Genomic DNA, 6,805 nt, shown 5'->3' on the forward strand with positions numbered 1-6,805 from the left:
TCGTCATATATTATATTCATATGTAAATAAAACATGTATGAGATTTTTGTTACAGTACATTTATTATTCATATATGAATAAGTAGTATGTAAATAAAAGATGAAGTGGTTTTTTTGAAAATTCAAACTACTTATTCATATATGAATAACAAATAAACTATATCAAAATTCTGATAAACGTGTTATTCATATATGAATATAACTTATGAGGATAGCTAATACACGTTTTATTCATATGTGAATATTGTTGGATTAGGTGTCTAAGCCAATAACTAAATTGATATATATTTGAATTAAAAGCAAAGTGCTTTTTGGATTGCCCTGAAAACTACTAATCGAGATAATGACTTTTAGAGAGAGAGAGAGAGAGAGAGAGAGGTTGAATTATTGGTTTATTATAAGATTAATAAATAGCAATAAATAATTTATAAATATTTTGTGAGATTAATATATTAATTAGAAATAGTATTATTTAATTAATAATTAATCAGAAATTAATTGAAATTAATTTTGGGATTAATTGAATTAATTAAAAGTGCAAGGACCTAAGCTGTAATTATTCAATAGTTGAACAAGAGAAGGGATTTGGAACCTTCCTATGGGTTGGCGAAATTAGGGAGCCTCCTTAGGGTTCCAGATTAATCCTTAAGGATAATTACGAATGTGGATAATTACCTAATTTGAAATTATAGTATTATATTCAAATTAGGGTTTCCAGGGTTTTCTAATTCAGCTATAAAAGGAGACTTAGACCTATAACTTTTGGCCACTCTATTCACAAGAAGAATAGCTGAAAATCTCACCCTCCCTCCTCTCTACTCTCATGTGTTCAATTGTAGGGTTTAGGTACAAACCATTAGAGACACGAGATTTCTGATGCTTGCTTTTTGAAGCTTGTTTAAGAAGGAATTGTTTGATTATTTACTACAATAATCAAACGGTATATAAACCCTAAAACCTTTATAATTTCTATTATAGTAAGGCCTTATTAGGGTTCTTGGTGTTCAATTGTTTGTTGCTATCAATAGAGAAAACTTAGATCCAAATAGGTTGCGTGTGAACTTAAGGTTATGTTTTTCCGCCACATATATTTTTTTTGTAACTTATAAAACCTATCAGTGGTATAAGAGATTTCGAAAATTATAGAAATTAAACCATAAGGGAGGAATTTTCAAATTTTGTTTGGGTTCTTGAAACCCTAGCCTCCATCTTTAGATTTCGAAAATTGCTAGGGTAAGATAGGTTTTATCTACTTTCCTTAATTATTATTTTAAAAGCTTTAATATTTGAATAATTAAAACCTGATAAATCCAACCCTAATTTTTGAAAATTTAGAAGGGTTTGAATTATGATTAAATTTGAATTATTTTATTAATTATTTAATTTAAATAATTAATATTTAAACCTTGTACTTTGAAAATCTTTAAAATTATATATATATATATATATATATATATATATATATATATATATATATATATATTATTAAAAGTTTAATAATTTATATGTATAAGACAAGTTAGTCAAATCACTAGTACTCTCATTCACGAAGTCATACTATAAGGGGTATAAGGAAGCGGCCTATAAAATAACCGTCATTAGGTGTCTGCTCTCACCCACCGCTCCCTTGCATTGTGGAGGGTCGTTAGCCGAACGGATTTGATAAGAGCTAATCTCATTAAAGTATAATGATATAAAAGTACTAGAAAATTCTTTAAAAATCCCACTCTAGTTACTTTAGGAAAAATGTGAAATGTATGTTAATCCATGAAAACGCACATTATTCTTTAATATGTCGTTAGTGGAGCGTGTGTGGTTAACCGACACACTAATAGGGACGTTAAAGAGAGATGATGAGCATCTCATAAATTATCATTGTTAATGGAGCATGTGTGGTTAACCGACACATTAATTAGAGATGAAAAATAAAATCGAGGCTGCCAAGTGTGTTTGCATGGTTATTCACATCTTGTTCGTGATCCTCGGCATCCTAGTCACAAATAAGAGAGCATAATCTGAGAATAAACATGTCATTGATAAGTTTCAATGAATCTCAAAAGATCTAGGAATTTCATAGATTGAAATTGGTGAAATTGTTTTACCTACCTTCATAAATTTACAATAAGACTATGAAATCCCTCTTCTTAGTTGTGAATTTTTATATTGGATCCTAGCATTGAATATTTATTATGGGTTAAAATATTAAGGATTTATATCAACTAACTAAAACTATTTCTTTCATATATATGTCTACTCCAAGAGATGATATTGCTGCTCAATCATCCACCACCAACAACTTCACTCTACTATCGATCCTCTCCAAAGAGAAACTAGCTAGTCCTAACTAGATGGATTGGATATGAAATGTCAAGATGACTCTTCGATATAATGGGAAAGAATATGTCCTCGAAAAACCACTTGTTGAAGTCGATGAGTCAACTACTACTCTAGAAGAGATTGCCACCAACAAGAAACACTATGACGACGCAACAAAGTTCGCTTGCATCATGTTTACAACCATGGTACCTGAGTTGCAAAAGTTATATGGGGACTATTGGCCTTATGATATGCGCTTACATCTTGCGGTAACGTTCCACAAGAGAGCGTTTCAAGAAAAGTATGAGGTCGACAAAGCATTAATGGCCTGCAAGTTAACGGAGGGGGATTCTGTCTACAATCATGTGCAGAGAATGCAGAGATAAGTAAACTTTGACAAGGAGTTAGCCATTGACATAGTCCTTAACTCCTTGCCATCTTTTTATAATATGTTCATCTTGAATTATAATTTGAACAACACAGAGACCACATTGGCCCAACTCCACAACCTGTTGCAGATAGCTAAATCATGGATGAAAAAGAATCAAGTCCCTTCTGCTACAAGTTTTCTCGTCCTTGCCATTGGGAAAAACAGTGGAAAGAAGAGGAAGTCTAATCTGTTGGATTAATGTCTAAGTCCATAACTATAATTGGTAAGACTTGACCCGACCCGGCATGGTCCATTTGGGTTGCATGGCATCATGCATTTGGATAGACTATAATGAGAGAAATAACACTTAAGGTTGGTTAATATATTATAAGTTCTAATATATTAATAAGGTTATTTAATTAGTATTGATCAAGAATTAATTTGGAATTAATTAAGTGATCAAAAGGAGACTAATTAAATATGTGGGTTGATTGTGTAAATCATTCATTCTTATATATGTGGGCTTGTGATCCAAGATTCCATATGTTGGACTAAGTCCATGGGGTGACCCATGGATACTCCATGGAGGTTAAAATCCATGGAGCATAAGGAATGGGTAAAGTTATGAGTTACATGGTGTAACCCTAATAGCCACCATATAAAAGAATCACATGGCTCAAGAAATCGTGGACTAATGTGTGAATATGAGGGCTAGACGATTTCAAGGAGTGTTCCATTTCTCTCAAGCTTGGGGCACTAGGCACTCAAGCTTCATGGAGACAAGCTACATCAAACAAAGGTATGTATTCTATCCATTTGATTACCCAAGTATCAAGTATTGTATGCTAGATAGGGTAATACCTTGGAAAGTTCATAATTGCATGTATAATAGAGAAAACATAGATCCAAGGTATTTAGGGTTGCATGTACACTTAGGAGTGTTAGAATGCTCAAAACCCAACAGTGGTATCAGAGCCAAGGCCTGTTTTCTTGTTATACTTGCAAAATTAGCTGAAAAATCGAATTGTATTAGTTTAAAAGTTATGCTAATTACTTGAAAAAAAATTTGATGTGAATTATCTTTGTTCATATGAGTTTACTAGATTAATAGAAAAGTTAATTGATTATGTGTTTTCAATCCATTTTAATCTAAGAGTTGATTCTAAAATGTGTTTTTGTAACTTGTCCTCAAGTTATATGAAAAGTCACATTTAAGTTTCATAAAACTCATAAAAAGTTGGCAATGGTTACAAAAATGAAGAGTCTTGTCCTCATTAAATGGTTTTATGACTCCATAACTTGTCCTCAAGTTATGGAGGTTCAAGAGTCACTTCATTAAATGATAAAATGTGTAACCTTAATTAGTTCCATAAGTTACAAAAATAAAGAAAAGTTACATTCTTTTATTAGTTTAAAGTCTTCCATAACTTGTCCTCAAGTTATGGAACTTGAAGAGTTTTTTTTTTAATTAAAACTACTTTAAACACATAAGTTATGGAATTAATTAGTTTTGAATATTTTCAAAACTTGCCCTCAAGTTTTGGAATTTGTAAAGTTTTCCCCATGAATACTTTAATTCCAAGTTAGCCCTTAGAATTTTAAAAGTTAAAATTCAACCCTTATACTTTATAGTATTATAAGTTAATAATAAATATATGTATAAGAGCAAGTCAGTCTTACCGTTAGTAGGCCTCATTCACGAAGTCGGTCTATAAGGGGGGTATAAGGTTACTGCCTATAAAACGGCAGTTTAATGGGTGTCTACTCTCACCCACCGCTTCCTTGACTGGTGGAGGGTCGTTAGCCGAACGGGTAGGACAAGGACTATAATTCTCCCTTCATTAAAAGTATTAATGATAAATACTAAGTAACTAAACACTTATAAATTCCCAATCTTAGTTACTTAGGAAAATGTGAATAAGGTGCTAATCCATGAAATTACACTTTGCACTTTGTTTAAACCGTTAGTGGAGCGTGTGTGGTTAACCGGCACACTAACCTGGATTTAACAAAGTAGGCAAAGGGTAACTTAATATTTATCACCGTATCGGTGGAGCTCGTGTGGTTAACCGGCACATCGATTGAGGGGTAAATATTAAGGGTACCAACTATTTTTGCATGGTTACTTCACACCTTGTTTTGTGATCCTCGGCATCCCAGTCACAAAACCTGAAGGGAACACTCGAGATTGAAACATGCCATTGAAAAGTTCAATGAATCTCAAAAGATCTAGGAGTTTCAAATCCAATTAAAAACCTAATTACATTATTTCGTTTTTCATGGTGGAAATTGGTAAATCGTCATTTACTTACCTTTAACTATTTTATAACTCGGATTACGACATCCCTCTTCCAGTTATAAATAGGTTGTTGGATCCTAGCCTTAATATTTCATATTGGGTGTTATATTAAGGACTTTAGATCAACTATCTTGAATATCTCCCAAAAGATGTCTAGTTCAGACATCTATGATCTTCCTAAATCTCTTGGAACTTTACTTCCTCCACCTCCTCCAACTATTCTCCCTAACCCACAAGTTCAAGGTCACTCAAGCCCTAATGGCAAGCAAGGTCTATGTGTGATCACATCTTAGAGATGAAGTCACATATTGACAAGCTGGGAGAGTTGGGTGTCAAAGTCTTGAGAAAGTTGGATGTTCAATCACTTTCTAAGTCACATAGTGAGTTCCTTTGGGACTACTATGAAACAGACTATGACATGAACCTTAATGATCATATCTATTTGCTTGGTGCTGCTGAATCAGCAATGATTTGGAACGATAGTAAAGCAAATTTGATTAGAAGATCAACTTCCCAAAAACTTTATGGACAGTGACAATGGTGACACTGGAAATCCAGAAAAAGCATTCTCTTCCCAATGGAAAGGGATTGGCCATAGTCAACCCGGTTGACCAAATGGTAAGGAGAAAGGCTAAGTATGAGATAGTCCCATTACCAAAGGGTCCATATGTTTATTTTGCCAAAGGACGGGGCGTTGATTGCAAAGCTGCCAAGTTTACCTAAGGATGTTAAAGTCAATAAGTCTGACTCTACTTCAGGTAGAGCCCATTATCTAACTCTGTTAAGTTTCTATTCTAAGATCCTCATTACATGATGTGACTGGGACACATGTTGATGTTTTAAGAATCAAAGAATAGAGAGAAAGCTTAAAGGAAGTATATGCTGATTCTGATCGCGTAGGTGGATTTCGATCGCATCAGAATTTTGAAGCTGTTACTTAGGAGTTATGATATATTGCTTAGGAATAGATAACAACAAGTTTTTCCGTATGCATTTGCACTATAAGGATAAGTTTTTTCCGCAAAGTTTTGAAATAAAATAAAAGTTTTTAATTTTATATTTATTTTAAATATCCTTACAAGTGGCATTTGTGGAAAATGGTTGTTTATATGATTCCATTGATAGCAATATTTGAAAAAAAAATGGACTTGATTCTTTGGTTTGTGGTAGTGTCATAATTTACCAAATAAGGAAAGATTCTCATTCCCAAGGCTTCAGTTGGATAGAAACTTGGAATCATGCAAGTTGAATAGTATGATGAATGAGAACTTTCAAGCATTGGAAAATTAAGACTTGTTCACATGGATGTGTGAGTCAAGTTAAGGACTAAAGGGATCGAGTACACATTCTTGTGCACTGGTCAAGTCCACCACAAAGCTCGTTAAGACTATTCGTCATGATTTACTAAATTTTAGTAAATATGGTTATACTTACAAGTTTAAGTATAATTCTAAAACATTGGAAAAGTCTCAATGTATGGCAGAACGAATGGGAAGAATCAAATTAGGCAGACAGATAAAAGTTTCTCAAATCTGAAAACATGGGAGAGTACTTTAGTATCATGTTTTGTGATCATCTTAATGATTATAGAACCACATCACAAATGGTCTTCTAAGGACATCTTAGTGCATTCTTATGACTAAGAAGAGGAGTCATGAATTGTTGAAATGGTTAAATCAAGAAGATGAGTCATACTTCGTTTCAAAACAAGTCTTAGAGTCATACTCCAAGACTATAAGTTGAGTGACATATCTTAAAGAAAGGTTTATAGCACTTGTCAAATGTAAGAGTAAAAGTGTCCTACTCTTGTACATTTGAAGT

Source organism: Lactuca virosa, chromosome 8 (genome assembly GCF_052849685.1).
Source record: "Lactuca virosa cultivar CGN04683 chromosome 8, Lactuca_virosa_CGN04683_v6, whole genome shotgun sequence".
NCBI lineage: Eukaryota > Viridiplantae > Streptophyta > Magnoliopsida > Asterales > Asteraceae > Lactuca > Lactuca virosa.